At 44.0% G+C, this 16,012-nt stretch overlaps 1 long non-coding RNA gene and 2 pseudogenes across 1 annotated transcript in view; 1 reads left to right on the top strand and 2 right to left on the bottom strand.

Annotated features, from left to right (window-relative positions):
• Positions 1-3,854, top strand: part of LOC131274641 (uncharacterized) — a 72,362-nt gene extending 68,508 nt beyond the window's left edge. Inside the window, exon 5 of the long non-coding RNA XR_009181946.2 lies at positions 3,689-3,854. This is a non-coding gene — a long non-coding RNA (uncharacterized lncRNA). The remainder of the gene's footprint in view (positions 1-3,688) is intronic.
• Positions 3,855-10,382: 6,528 nt separating this feature from the next.
• On the bottom strand, positions 10,383-11,028 carry LOC101445222 (cilia- and flagella-associated protein 97 pseudogene; annotated as a pseudogene).
• On the bottom strand, positions 11,025-12,832 carry LOC139436189 (cilia- and flagella-associated protein 97-like; annotated as a pseudogene).
• Positions 12,833-16,012: the final 3,180 nt, after the last annotated feature.

Genomic DNA, 16,012 nt, shown 5'->3' with positions numbered 1-16,012 from the left:
TTGGGGAATGGGAGGAAGAGATGAGATGTGGAGGCGTTTTCGGGACGTGGAGTTGTCCTGGGTGGTGCTTCACGGACAATTACGGGACATTGTAGATCCCCCCAGGGCCCACTGGTGGGAGAGTGTGGGCTATGATGTGGACCATTGACTACGGGGTGCAGTGATATTCAGAGATGTACTTACTGGGTGCAGTGGATGTATCACGATGATGGGAGGGAGTGTTGCTGTGGGGGGTGGGGGGGGTGGGGGGGTGGGGGCAGTGGGGTTGATTGGGACCTCAAATTTTTTGAATGTAATTTTAAAAAATAAATAATTTTTAAAAATAAAATAAAATAAATAAAAACACAGAAGAGCGCGCAGCGAATGGACACAGAGAGCAGACAGCAAGCAAGCTGCAAGGGGGGAGGGGGAGTTAAAAAAAAAGTACTCAGACTCTCAGGGCAGAATGGCCCCCCGGACCTGGGGCGGCTGTGTCCAGGTTTCTTCACAGAAGGCAGTTGTGGGATCACCCTGTTTCTGAAACTTTAAAAATCGCTGCTTGCTCTGTGCATCGTGGCCGGTTGTGTGTGTATGGGAAGAGGCGCTCCCCGGAGTTTAATGTTGAAATCGGCGTTCAGCCGAGGGCTGATGCAAGTTCAAAGGTAAGTCTCTTTCTCTTCCCCCACCCCCGTTTTTGGCATTTAGCCATGGAGGTGGTTTACCAAGACCCACGAAAGTGGGCACGTCAGGCTGCCCGTCCTATTTATGTTTTTTTTCCCTTTTGTATGGGGTATGACACGCCTACAGGAAAGCCGACGCTTTCTAAGTGTCACTGCTGTCCCCAAGCACCGAGACGGGATGCAGAAAATTACCAGTCTCCCGAGGCCCCCTCAAGGGTGACTGCAGACCTGATAGAAACAGAAAGCCTCTTGAGATGGTACCAGATCCTTTCTCTGTGTTGGCCTTTTTTTTTAAAATAAAAAATAGTTGTGTCGAGATATAGCGCTCGTACATGAACAAGTGGAAACAGTAAGTAAATCGTGAAAGCGGTGAACTCACAAAACAAGCATGCACGGCGTCCTGCACGATTGTCTGTTTTTTAAAGGTTGGGGCCGGCCCACCACATTCTTTTATCTGTCATGAATGAGCTGTAGCTTGCACTTTGGGAAACAACGGGGCTGGAATTCAGCCCAAGCTGAATAGGAGTTAGGGAGCCTTGGGGTCCAGAGGGGACAGCCCCACCCAGCGGACTTGGCATCTCCTGGGCAGGGCCCTGGCCGTGCCTGGCCCCCTCCCAGGGCGGGTTCCCTCAGGGACTGCACCCGACTGACCCGGGAGCATAGATGACTCAGGCCGGGGTGCGGGACTCCCCCATCGCCCCTGGTGGGGGGAAAGCAGAAACCTCCCATCCCGCCCCCCAGCGCGTGTCAGACGAGGGGAGCAACGGAGCCATGAGAACCTGGGGCTGAAGCCGCCAGTTCTTTCTGGCACCTGCTGCAGGAAGCAGGGAGAGAAGATTCTGGGACCTGACAATTAGGCGGGGTTTACGTAGAGAGGAGAGGGCGATGGGCCTTGGCTTTCAAGCTGTCTGACCACATCCGAGGAAGAAGTTTTCACTGGGACCCCGGCAGAGAGGAAGGTAGTGGGCAGATCGCGGAAAACGCCGGGGCTTTGCTATACTGGAAATGCTCCGGTGGGATCTGCTCTCTTCCATTTCTTAAAAATGTCATTGCGTGACCTTCGGAGGGGCGGCTGCTTCGCCAGAGGTCGTGCCCGTGCTTTGGAAGATGCTGCAGGGAGACGGAGGCGTGGCGGGAGAACTTGGGCGAAGCTGGGCTGAGGGGGGCGGTGGTCAGGTGGGACCACTGCACGAGGAATGGGGAGACGGCCTGGAGGCAGGAAGGCTGGCCGGGGGCCCCCGGGGGAGCTGAGGTGAGCCTGCCCCAGACAGTGGCCACAGACATTTAAAAAGTACAGTTATTAGTGTTGTCTTCACAAATGTTTTAGATCACAGTAATTCACATGTACAATGCAGGGGACTCCCACATATCCAACACCAAATGCTTTGTCCCTTTCCTAGCAATGATCTTTTTACCTGTTCATATAATATTTGCTGCAACTGATGGACAGATACTGAAACAAGAGCTTTCAACTGAGGTTCCATTTGGGTTTACATTATGGTTTATATTTTACACTACACAATTTTCTAAATTTTTAGTTATCTTATGTTTTACATTATGGTTGACATTTTATAGACTTTTATATACTTTTGGTGTCCTATATCCATCGTTGCATTGCCCCACAGTTACACTGATTCCATCTAAGCAATACCTCTCTCCCTCTCTGCTCAGGGCCCACAGTGACAATCTTCATTACTTGAAGGACCAGATTCACAGATACTTGCAACAATGTTGAGGGCTTGCCATACTCGACTGCCCTAACCCGTTGGGAACCACCAATTCTCTCGAGAGTCACAATTCCCTCTGCTTGAGAACATCAGTCCATCATCCTGTGGGATCTAAGCCCCTTCTCGATGCAGAGGTGGAGTGGACACACCCAGCCCAGGTCCACAGGCTGGCGGAATAGAGGATGGATTGGAGTGGACTTACTGGTGTTCTACTATGGAACTATTGTGATTAGTACTGGAAGAAATTGTAGCATTGATGTGGAGAAAGTGGCCACAGTAGCTGCTGAGGGCAGGAAGAGGGAAGAAGAGATGAGATGTGGGGGCATTTTCAGGACTTGGAGCTGTCCTGGGTGGTGCTGCAGGGACAGATGCTGGACATTGTATGCCCTGCCATGGCCCACTGGGTGGACTGGGGGAGAGTGTAAACTGTAATATAAACCACTATCCATGTGGTGCAGCAGGGCTCCAAGACATATTCACCCAATGCAATGAATGTGCCTCGATGATGAAAGAGGGTGCTGATGTGGGAAGAGTGGGGTGAGGGGGGTGGGCTCTTACATTTTTTGAATGTAACCTTTAAAAAAAAATAGAGGAAAAAAAAAAAACTTCTACATACATTAAAAAAAACAAAAAGTGGAATTAGGAAATCCCTCAGCAGCTGGGAAGTGCCTGACCGCATGCCTCGTCAGGAGGCGGTGATGGCACGTGCGGAAACGCGGGGTTCCCGTCCTACCCCCTGCTGGCCGCGTGGCCAGGGCAGAGGTCCAGCACCGCCCCGCGCCCGGGTCCTGGACGCAATGGGGTCAGGCGCCGGCCTGCAGGCCTCGGAGGAGCACAAGCTGGCCAGCGTGCTCTGAGCGGGATGTGTGGGGGCAAGCGCCCCTTCCGTTCCTGTGAGCTTTGTGGCGGTCACTCTTGTCACCACGGCCCCGCAGACCTTCCTGGGCCCGCCTGTGCTTTCCGTAGCCGACAGTGCATCACCTTACGTGGAAGAAAGTGAAAATTCAGACACTCCCCTTTTTATGGGACTCTCATCGTTTCCTTGTGCAAATGCTGTGAGCCTGCTCATGGCTAAGAAGAGCTAGGAATAGAAACTCTGTTCTTTTATTTCCTGTGGTTAAGACTCTGGTGATACAAGGGGAAAATATAGCTAATGTAATTTAGAGACTGTAGTGGACAATATTATAATTTTTTTTTTCAGGGAGGTACCAGAGGTTGAACCTCGAAATGGGAAGCAGGTGCTCAACCACTTAGCTACATCTGCTCCACAATGAGTTTTTTGTTTGTGTGCTTTGTATTTAGGATGTACGAGGGATTGAAACTGGGACCTGGTACATGGGAAGCAGGTGCTCAACCACTGGAGCTTCATCCACTCCCCAATATTGAAATGTTTTTGTAGCAAAAGCAAAGAAGGTACTATATTATGCTAAAGATAAAAAAAAATGAAAGAAACAAAAAACAATCCATGGGTTTTAGTTTTGTAAGATATGAATATGATTAAGTATTTTTTCTTTTCATTTTCTTCATTAGTGAGATCTTTTTTTTCTCTTTTTTTTCTGTCTTTATTTTTTTTGTCTTTATTTATTTTTTTAATGTTACATTAAAAAAATATGAGGTCCCCATATACCCCCCACTCCCCTCACCCCACTCCTCCCATAACCAAAACCTCCTCCATCATCATGGGACATTCATTGCACTTGGTGAATATATCTCTGAGCACCGCTGCACCTCATGGTCAATGGTCCACACCATAGCCCAGGAGATCTTGACTATTTGTTCATTTGTGTATCTTTCTGAACACTGGAGGAACAACTGAGATTTTGTTGGGATTAGATGAGATAAACGTGCCTGGACAGAACTTTTTTAGGAGTAAAGCTTCCATAACTTATTAAAAAAATTTTTTATTATATTTGAATTACTATCTACATTCATAAATGTTTGTCTTTGCTATGCTTTTTAAAAATAATTGATTATATTAAATCTAACCTGGCCTTGCACGCTCTTTTTTTTTTTTTTTGAAAGTCACATACGAGGAAGCGGATGTGGCTCAAGTAATAGGGCTTCTGCCTACCATATGGGAGGACCTGGATTTGATCCCTGGGGCCTCCTGGTGAAAAAGAAGAGGAAGCATGTCCGTGCAAGTGAGCTGAGTGCCTGTGTGATAAGCCAGTGCCCACCACACAAGTGAGTCATGCAGCAAGATGATGACGCAACAAAAGAGAGATGAAAGGGAGAGTCACGGTGAAGCACAGCAGAGACCAGGAACCGAGGTGGCGCAGCTGACAGGGAACCTCTTTCCCCATCAGAGGTCTCCAGGATTGAATCCTGGTGAATCCTAGAGGAGAAAAAATGAGAAGACAAAAAGAGAAATAGATGCAGAAGATCTCACAGCAAATGGACACAGACAGCAAAAATAGCAGGGTGGGGGGAGGGAAAGGGGGATAAATAAATAAATCTTTAAAAAGAAGAAAGTCACGTATATATTTTATTTTATTTTCAAAATATATTTTAAATTTATTTTTAAAAGATACATAGATTACATAAAATGTTACATTAAAAAAATATAGGGGATTCCCATTTGCCTCACTCCCCATACCTCCCACTTTTCCCACATTAACAACTTCTTTCATTAGTGTTGTATGTTCATTGCAAAGGATGAACACATTTTGGAGCATTGCCACACAGCATGGATTATAGTTTATATTGTAGTTTATGTTCTTTCCCACTCCATTGTATAGGTTACAGCAGGATATATAATGTCCTGTATCTGTCTTTGCAATGTCATTCAGGACAGTTCCAAGTCCTGAAAATGCCCCATATTACACCTCTTTTTCCCTCTTCCTGCCTTCAGCAACTCCAGTGGCCACTGTCTCCACATCAATGATATAATTTCTTCCATTGCTAGAATTACAATAAGTCTATAGTAGAATACCAGTAAGTCCACTCTAGTCCATATTTTATTCTCCAATCCTGAGAATTCTGAGATAGTGATGACCACTCCATCTCTAACCGAGAGGGGACTTTGAGCCCATATGTCTCATGGATGGGACTCTCTTGCTTGCAGTTGTAGACTCTCTCAGTTCCTTGGTGTGGTGGTTGTCCATCCTCACCTATTTGTTAGCTGTCCTGGGTGAGCCCAATGAACAGGAGAGTAAGTGTTGCAATTCTGGTGAGGCTCAGGGCCCAGGTGGCTCATGGACAGTCCAGAGATTAAAGTCTCTTGGACATATACCTACCAACTCCAGCACCAACTCTAGGTTCAATAAAAGGGACAGATGAGCCATGTGTAGAGAAATCACATTTGAGTCCAACTCTGTCACACTCGGGAGCACGAACTTCAAGATAGGGCCCACTGGCAAGGCACTGAACTTCGGAATGATCTGCCATGACCGTAGGTCCTGGTGTCTCTGTAACCCTCAGGAGCACAACTACCTGGGGTTTTATCTACTTTGGCTGTCTCTGAGGTACTGCTGAGATGTGCATAAATGGTACCTCTCTGATGACCTCCCAACTCATTTTGAAGTCTCAGCCATATAAACTCATTTGTCTTTATCATTTCCCCCTTTTATTCAAGGTATTTTTCCAGTTGTATCACCAGCTGGTGCTTGGTAGTAATCCCATGGTGGCAGGGAGGCTTATCCTTGGGAGTTATGTCCCATGCTGGGGGTAATACATTTACATGCTGAGTTTGGCTTAGAGACTGGCCACATTTGAGGAACACAGAGATTCTCAGGAGGTAACTCTTAGGCACCCTTCAACACTAGGCTAAGTTAAAATTTCAAGAACAAAAGGCTCATAAACATAGCCATCAATATCAAGGGCCCGTCAATGGACCATCCTTCTTAACTGATCATTGACCCTGTAGTTGGGGGATTGTTGTTGTTCCATTAGAGAATGTGGCAGAGTTCCCCAGGATAGGAATTCAGTATTCTTTCAGTTTGTAATTTCTTTTCATCTATTTTTCTTTTTTATAATTTTACAATAAAGGCTTTCTGAACAGCTGGAAAAAAAAGCCGTTGGTTATATACTTTGGATAGATCATATGGTATGTTAATATATCTCAATAAAACTGCTTAATAAATAAATAATTGTGCACTGAATAGCCAGAGATAACAGCTATGTATAGCAGGGGAAACATAGATTGAGAGGTGAGGAATTTTCTTGTTGTTTGTCTGTTTTATTATTATTATTGAAATAATGAAAATGCTTTAATAATGATTGAAGTGATGAAAGCATGACTATGTGATTATACCAAATACCATTGATTATACACTTCGGATGAATTATATGCTTTATTAATATGTATCAAGAAAGCTGATTTGTTTAAAAAATCAGTAACTTTAAAAAATAAAAAAATCACCTGGTTTGGGATAGCTACTGTTTATATATAAAGCAGAGCATTAAATGATGTAAAAACTTGTTTACCAGAATAATATCAAATAATATATCTAATAAACATTATAGCCCAAAGAAAGAAGCAGAAAAACCACATGCTGGGTTGCATTCGCATGTGTTTTTTAACCCCATTTTTCCTACTCAAGCAAAATCTGTGAACACAAACTAAGACCAAGAAATTTGATGTTTAGTATAATCAGTTTGGCTTACTGCCAAAGATGTTTAAAAAAGTAAGTTCAGCATGCACGCTACAACATTTCACACACAACATGAGTTAACAATGAAAAAAAAAGCAAATCTCCTTATTGTGGCCGTAGATAAAAAATTCCTGTTCAAAAAAAAAAAAAGAGAAAGACTTGGTATTTAATTTGGAGACTTTGCTATATTTTCTAACAGTATGCTGAGAAGGCTGGGAGCAAACAAGTGGTAACTAGGAGAGCAGAAGCAACCATGGCCAAGATACATACATATTTTTTAAAGATTTATTTTATTTATTTATTTCTCCCCACCCCCTCGTTATTTACACTTGTTGTGTCTGACTTCTTTGTTTTTTCTCAGGAGGCACTGGAAACTGAACCTGGGACCTCCGCTGTGGGAGGGAGGCATTGCTTAAGCCACCTCCATTCTGTCCTTTTGTTGTGTCTCATTATGTTTTTCTTCTTGTGTCTCTTATTACATCTTGTTGGATCAGCTTGCTGTGCCTGTCTGTTGCGTCAGCTTGCTGTCTTGCTTGTCTTCTTCAGGAGGCACCAGGAACCTTTGCTCCCTGCCTTTGTTGTATCTCTCATTATGTTTTTCTTCTCGTGTCTCTTGTTGCATCATATTGTTGTGTCAGCTTGCTGTGCTTGCCTGCCAGCTCACTGTCTTCTTTAGGAGGCACCATGAACCAAACCAGGTACCTCCCATGTGGGAGGCAGGAGCTCAGTCGCTTGAGCCACATCCACTTCCCAAGGCATTTTATTTATTTATTTATTCTATCTGGTTGCATCATCGTCTTTTTGGTGTGTTGCTTTGCCATGTGGGGGCCTGTGCCTCTCTGTGCAGGTCTGGCACACCTTTTTTCTTTTTTTTACCAGGAGGTCCTGGCGATCAAACCTGGGTCTCCATATGGCAAACGGGAGCTCAATTGCTTGAGTCACAGCCACTTCCCAAGATGCTTTATTTTGTTGTATGAAATACAAGCCTAGAGTTGACAGAAAAAATACTCCAATTGCAAAAGTCAACTGGATTACTAGTCCTTTAAATGTGGGACTGGCAAAAATGAAATTCCTGGCATTCAACCAAAAAACCAGACCAAACCAAACTAAACCAAACCAAGCTAGCTGATATTTAAAGCAGTAGCCTCAACAAATGTGAGATTTTTAAAAATCTTTATCATTAATATTTTAGTTTTCTTTTTCACTCTTGCAAATGCTAGCTGGAATTTCTGAAGCTATGAAACAATGCATTTCTTTCTTTTTCTAAATCTTCTCAACACAATAAATACTAAATCATAGCGCATTGTTGTGACACCCGTCAGCATCTACTTCTTGGCTCTTCAAAAATGGTGGTGCTATTTTACTGATTCAGGAAATACTTGTTTTTGCTTATGATGCAAGTGACCTGCTCCTTGGACAAAATATTCACAATGCAGTAGACTGTAGCTCTAAGACCTACCTTGTTTCTATTTATTTACTTATATCCGCCCCCCTCCCTCATTGTTTGTGCTTGCTATCTGCTCTCTGTGTCTGTTTGTTGTGTGCTTTCTGTGTCTGCATGTCTTCTTTTTTAGGAGACACTGGAGATTGAACCCAGGACCTCCCATATGGGAGGTGGGCACTCAACTGCCTGAGCCACACCTCTCTCTGCTTGTTGCGTCTCCTTACTGTGTCATCTCACTATTTTGCTCGTCTTCTTTAATTTTTTTTATTATCTTTTTTAAAAAAAGATACACTGGGAAGTGGACATGGCTCAACTGATAGAGCATTCGCCTACCATATGGAGGATCCAGGGTTCAATACTCAGGGCATCCTGACCCATGTGCTAAGCTGGCCCAGTGCAGTGCTGCCACGTGCAAGGAGTGCTGTGCCACTCAAGGGCACTCCCATGTAGGGGTGCACCATGCCCAAAGAGTGCACCCTGCAAGGGGAGCTGCCCCATGTGAAAAAAAACACAGCCCACCCAGGAGTGGTGCTGCACACACAGAGAGCTGACGCAGCAAAATGATGCTACGAAAAAGAGACACAGATTCCCTGTGCCACCTGACAGTACAAGTGGATGCAGAACACACGGCAAATGGACACAGAGAACAGGCAATGGGCGGACGGGGAGAGAAATAAATAAAAACCTTAAAAAAAAAAAAGATACACAGATCATACAAAATTGCCTATCTTATTTAGGAGGCACTGGGAACCAAACCCAGAACCTCCCATGTGGGAGGCAGGCACCCAACTGCTTGAGCCACAACTGCTCCCTGCTTGTTGTGTCTCCTCATTGTGTCATCTCACCATCTTGCTCGCCTTCTTTAGGAGGCACTGGGAACCGAACCTGGGACCTCCCATGTGGACGGTAGGAGCCCAATTGCTTAAGCCACCTCCATTTCCCCTTGTTTCTTAGAATCATTAGTAGTACATCACCTGCATCCATGGAAACATGAAAGAGGAGCTTCTAAGTTGAACTTTCTAATATTTGCTGCATGAAAGAGTGGCATGGTTGATCACATTTTTAAGCTCTAACTCAGGGCACTTACAGAGGAGTAGTAAATACATCCAGTGAATCACAAGGATGGCCTTAGGATACGTTTCTCTCAATCGGCTGATCAAACCTAAATCATAACCACCAATGAAAACAAACTTCAAGATCTTGTCTTATAATAAGGGCATTTAACTACCGTACAATCAAGTCATGAATCACACCATGTAAGTTCTGCGGCAAACAGAAAACAAAGCCGGACTGAGGCTCTAAGCTCATGGTGTAAAGCTGACAAGAAATACAAAAGCATAAAGAAGGGCTAGGTAGTTAAAACAGCTTAAGTACAAGCTGTGACACCACGACCACACCTGAGTCACCATGAGAGATGGATCTATTTCTACACATGCATCCTCCCATTTCCCCATTAAATAATCCTTAGAGGAAACACTGATTTTACAGTCAATTACAATAAATTACAACTCACCGCTGTACACCTTAAATTGCGTGGAACAATATCACCGATGTTTGCACAGAGAATTATAGTAAGATACAAGAGCACATTGATAAAAATGGGATGGGGAAGCGGGTGTGGCTCAACCATTTAGGCACCTGACTGCCACATGGGAGGTCCCAGGTTCGGGTCCCGGTGCCTCCTAAAGAAGATGAGCAGATGCCACACCTGCTTCAATGAGCAGACGCCTAAACGAGCAGATGCCACGGCCTGTGGGAAGAGGATGTGGCTCGGGCCGTTGGGCACTTGCCTCTCATGTGGGAGGTCCCGGGTTCAGTTCCTGGTGCTCCTGGAGAAGGCGAGCAAACAATGAGCAGACAGACCAGAGAACCATCTGGGGGAGGGGGATAAATTTAAAAGAATAAAGTAAATACATCTTTTTCAAAAAATGGATGAACAATATATCAAGTAAAAACGGTTTTATAACCAAGCTGTATGGACATCAGGGGGCTTAGGTCTTAGCAAGAAACCACTGGATCTATCAAAAACCAATCGCTCACTCTTACTACTGAGGCCATGAGTAGATCTCACTTGTCTCGAGGCTGGTGATGAGTTGAGATAACCCGAGTTGCGATGATAACTCATCAGTTCTCAGCGTTTCATCCCAACCATTGGTTTCACAGCTTCAAGCCTTTCCAATAAAGCCAAGTTTTCTCTGTCAGTCCTTTGCTGTCCTGTCTGTTGAGATCACTGTGATATAGCTTAGGAGGATGGCCAGTCCATCTTCTAGGAATTATACCTCTGCTTCTCGGTTTTTAGCCTGGCTGGACAGTTCTTTCAAAAGCTTCTGGATTTCCAGATCAATCCTTCTCACCTCTTCTCTTGTAAAAGAGAATTTTTTCCTAGGTACTGCTGAAGGGTGAACCAAGTCATGTTTTTGTGCTCTCTTTTTTTTTTCTTCTAATTTCAGAAAAGCTTCCAAAAGATGATTCAGGTCCACTGCCTCAGGTAGGACTTTCTGCTTAACCTTGTGATCTAAAGTGAAATCCAACAATGAAGACTTGGAAGTGGAATTGGGCCTGCATTTTTCTGTCCCTTTCTTGGCTGCTTTCAAATATTTGGAATTATGCTATAATTCCTCAACATTTCCATATACTTCTTTTTTTTTTTTAGGGAAAAAAATTTTTAAAGATATATTTTATTTAATCCTCCCTCCCACCCTCGTTGTTTGCACTCACTGTCTGCTCTCTGTGTCTGTTCGTTGTATGCTTGTCTTCTTTTTAGGAGGTGCTGGAAACCTAACCTAGGACCTCCCAAGTGGGAGGTGTACAATGGCTTGAGCTACCTCTGATACCACTTGTTATGTCTGTCATTGTGTATTCTTGTTGTGTCTCTTCATTGCGTCAGCATGCCATGCCAGCCCATTGTGTCAGCTTGCTGTCTTGCTCATCTTCTTTAGGAGGCACGAGGAACCAAACCTGGGACTCCCGTGTGGTAGGCAGGCACCCAACTGCTTAAGCCACATCTACTTCCCTTCCATATACTTATTTATTTATGTCTCCTCCCTACTCCCCCCTCCCCAGTTGTCTGCTCTCTGTGTCCATTCGCTGTGTGTTCTTCTGTGTCTGCTTGTATTCTCAATAAGCAGCTCCAGAAACCAATCCTGGGACCTTCCAGAGTGGGAGAGAGCCACCTCAGCTCCCTGTTCTGCTACATCTTCTTATTGTCTCTCCTCTGTGTCTCTTGTTGCATCGTCTTGCTGCACCAGCTCTCCGCGTCGGCTGGCACTCCTGCACGGGACAGCATTCCCATGTGGGCCAGCTCGGCACATGGGCCAGCTTACCTTCACCAGGAGGCCCTGGATATTGAACCCTGGACCTCCTATATGGTAGACGGGAGCCCACCTGCTTGAGCCACATCCACTTCCCTCCATATATATCTTGACTCACATTTTCTTGCCTTTCAACTTTCACTTTTTGATCATTTAATGCGGCCAGTTCAAAAGACTGAATCAGGCTGATGTGTTGATAGAGGAGTCACATCAGTTACATTATCTTCAGATTCCTCAGTGCAGTCTTTTGGTTTTAGTACTTAAAGGCTGTTATCCTGTTGATTTTATTCCTGGTTTGTATTTCCATTTTGGTAATATAAAGTTTATACCAGATACATGTTTCTTCAATGATGGAGATGACCAGATATACAAATATCAAATCCTGTGTCTGAATAATCTGTATCTGAACCTAAAGATAAGGAGGACAAAGAAAAAGAGAAGAGGAACTAATTTCAGAATATTCATCTGTGCTCTTTTTTAAAGTTATTAGATGGTTTAGCTGACTTGGACGTGCCATGATGTCTTTTTCCATCATTACTGCTGTCCTCTCCATCTGGATGGTAATATTCTTCACCTTTTCTTACAACTTTAGAAATTCTATTTGGAATGGGCAAGTCCATTTTATGTCTGGTTGTAGCATCACACAATGTTTTTTATTTTGAAGACATGGCCAAAGATAAAGAACTTCTGTTTTGTATAATATTATTCTCTGTAGGTTGTTTTTCTAGAGGAATTTTCTCTTTTTCCATTTCCCTTTTCAGTAAGAAGATTTCCCTTTGTTGGTACTTCAAATTTTAAGTTTACATTTTCTGTATGCTTCTTTATTCTCTCTTTTGGGCTATAGTCTTGCTTGTCAAACACTGAGTTAGTTTCACATTTCTTTCCTTCTTTAAAGTCTCTGTTGAACCTTATGTTGAGTGAAGCAACCCAGGCATTGAAGGACAAATACGACATGACCTCGCTGATATGAAATAAGTAAATCAATCTGTCTCAGAGAGCTAGAGACTGGATGATAAACTTAAAGGAAGTTGAGGGGTAGAGGAAGGTTGCGAGCTGACACCTATTTGGGTGAAATCTATGATAAGCTGGAGGTAAGCATTTATACAGGGAAGGGATAAAATGGGGGCATAGGGATATCTTTGGGTGGGGCTGTGTGGGCTTGAGGGGGCTAGGGATGGGAGGATGGGTCAGATGGCCCAAGAAATTGGGGGGAGGGTGGGAGGAACATTTGAACATAGGAGATTGTCAGGTATATGGTTGAAATTATAGTGCAGAGAAAATACTTTAGAAAATATAATACGGAAGGTTACCTGTTTAAGATCCTTAAGGGGGGCATCTGACACGGCATGCTTCTAGGGAGTATGTGAATGCTCATTTTGTCATAGTGGGTTATACCATGGGTGGAGACCCATACAATGAGAGTGAAGGTATATCCAAATCCTGGGGAGGACTGATGTTCTCAAACAGAGGGAATTGTATCTCTTGAGAGAATCAGTGCCTCCCAATGGGTTAGGGCAGTCAAGTATGTCAAGCCCTCAACATTTTTGCAAGTATCTCTGAATACGTTCCTTCAAGTAATGAAGACTGATTGTCATGGTGGGCCCTGAGGGGAGGGGGAAAGAGGTGTTGAATACATGGAATCAGGGTAACTGTGGGGCAATGGAAGTGTTCCACAGGATCATGCCATGATGGATATAGGACATGGTAAATTACACCAAAAATGTATAAAAGTCTATAGGCTAAAATGTCAACCATAATGTAAAACATAAGATAACTAAAAATTTAGAAAACTGTATAGTCTAAAATATAATCCATAATGTAAACCCAAATGGAACCATGTTTGAAAGCTATTATTTCAATATCTGTACATCAGCTGCAGCAAATATAATATGAACATGTAAAAAGATCATTTTTGGGGAAGGGACAAAGGGTTTAATATTGGATATGTGGGAGTACCATATATTGAATATTTGAATTACTGTGACCTAAAACTTATGTGAAGACAAACTTAATAATTAGAGAAAAAGAAAAGAAGGAAAGGATGTAGACATTGAGGAAGAAATAGAAGAAATTGCCTTGCCACTGTACATATAGGGCAACACCTATAGCAGTGATGAAAGGCAAAATGTTGAAAGCAAAGCTTTTTCATTTTTTCATACCTCAATTTATTTTTCCTTTATTTAATTTTTCTCAATTACTGTGTATTCTATATCTATCCTTTAAACCCATCACTATATTCCATTTTACTATTAATGGTACCTGGCAATATAGTGGACTTCCTTTTTGAAGAAGTTTTGGACTACAGAGAGGTTCAACTAAGGCAGAGGAGGAGCACTTGTGTGGGGTGCTGTTGGTGGGGGGCACACGATTGGGAGGGCGTTCTCCAGGGCATGTATACAAGGTACATAGAAAGGTTTGGATATTTCATAGTGGTTTCAGTTGGAAACGACATATGAGTGTTGAGTTCCTGGCCAGGGGAGCGCTATCACATTCCCCAATGGAACAGCAACAATCCCCCAAGTGCAATGGCAAAGACCAACAAAGAAGGATGGTCCAATGATGAGCCCTTGATACTGATGGCTCTGATTATGAGCCTGTGTGCCTGAAATATGAACTAGGCCTAGAGCTGTGGGGAGCCTAAGAGTTACCTCCTGAGAGCCTCCATGTTGCTCAAATGTGGTCACTCTCTAAGCCAAACTCAGCATGTAGATGCATTGCCTTCCTCCCAGCATGGGACATGACTCCTGGGGATGAGCCTCCCTGGTGCCAAGGGATTACTACCAAGCACCAGCTGATGATGTAACCAGAAAAAGACCTTGAATGAAGAGGTCAACTCAGACCAGCAGAATATCTCAGCCTACATGTAATATCAGGTGTTAAAAACTGCCTTTTGACTTTGGATAAAAGGAGGAAATGGAAAGGACAAGTGAGTTTATATGGCTATGAATCTCCAAAAATAGTTGGGAGGTCATCAGAAGGGTGATGCTTATGTACACCTCAGCAGGATACCAGAGACAGCCAAAGTAGATAGAAAACCTGGTACTGGTTCTCCTGAGGGCTGCAGAGACCCACAGGCTCTATGGTCATGGCAGATGGCTCTGGAGTTCAGGGCCATGTCAGTTGGCCCTACTCTGGAGTTTGTGTTCCTGAGTGTGATGGGGTTGGACTCAGATATGACCTTTCTACACATGTCTCTTCTGTTACTGTTACTGGACATGTGGTTGGAATTTGGGCTGGTGTATACTCAGGAGACCTGAATCTCCAAACTGTCCATGTGACAGCCAGGTCCTGGGCCTCAGCAGACTTGCGGCTCCTACCCTCTGGTTTCTGGGACTTACCCTGGCCAGCTGACAGGGAAGTGAAGAGGGCCAACCACCATATCAGGGAGCCAAGAGTGCCTACAGCTGCGGGCAGGAGAATTGCATCCATCATCCATGTGGAATCTAAGCCCACTCTTGAGGTAGAGGGGGACTGGACATAACCATCCCAGGGTCTACAGGATGGAGGAATAGAGTGTGGATTAGAGTGGACTTACTGGTGTTCTGCTGGGGAACTATTGTGATTAGTAAGGGAAGAAATTGTAGTAGTGATGTGAAGAGGGTGGCCACGGTAGCTGCTGATGGTCGGGAGAGGGAAGAAGAGATATGGTGTGGGGGCATTTTCAGGATTTGGAGTTGTCCTAGGTGGTGCTGCAGGGATGGATCCTGGATGTTGTGTGTCCTGTCGTGGCCCACTGGGTGGACTGGGGGAGAGTGTGGCCTACAATGTGGACCACTGTGCATGTGCTACAGCAGTTCTCCAGAATGTATTCGCCGGGTGCAGTGGATGTGCCACAGTGATGGAAGAGTTTGTTGATGTGGGAGGGGTGGCGTGGGTGGGGTGGGAGGCGTATGGGGCCTCATATTTTTTAAATGTAACATTTAAAAGAAAATAAAGAAGAAGAAAAAATAAAAACCAGACCCACAAAATAAATAAATAGATAGATAAATAAATAAATAAATAAATAAAAACGATCTCTGTCAGAGAAAGAATAGTCCACTTGACCTTCTGATATATACCAATCCATGATATCCCTTTTTATTGCCCCCCGCCCCTGCCAAATTCATGATATCTTGAGTGTTTGCCTCAGTTGGGCCTGCTCCAGCCAGGAAACGGATCCCAAATGAGGCTGAGGGGTGTCTTTTTTTTTTTAAGTTACCAGTGACTTTTTATTTTTATTTTTTTTTTTAATTTATTTCTCTCCCCTTCCTCCCCCCACCCCGGTTGTCTGTTCTCTGTG

Source organism: Dasypus novemcinctus, chromosome 19 (assembly GCF_030445035.2).
Source record: "Dasypus novemcinctus isolate mDasNov1 chromosome 19, mDasNov1.1.hap2, whole genome shotgun sequence".
NCBI classification, from domain to species: domain Eukaryota; kingdom Metazoa; phylum Chordata; class Mammalia; order Cingulata; family Dasypodidae; genus Dasypus; species Dasypus novemcinctus.
This window is presented reverse-complemented; position numbering and strand designations above follow the sequence as displayed.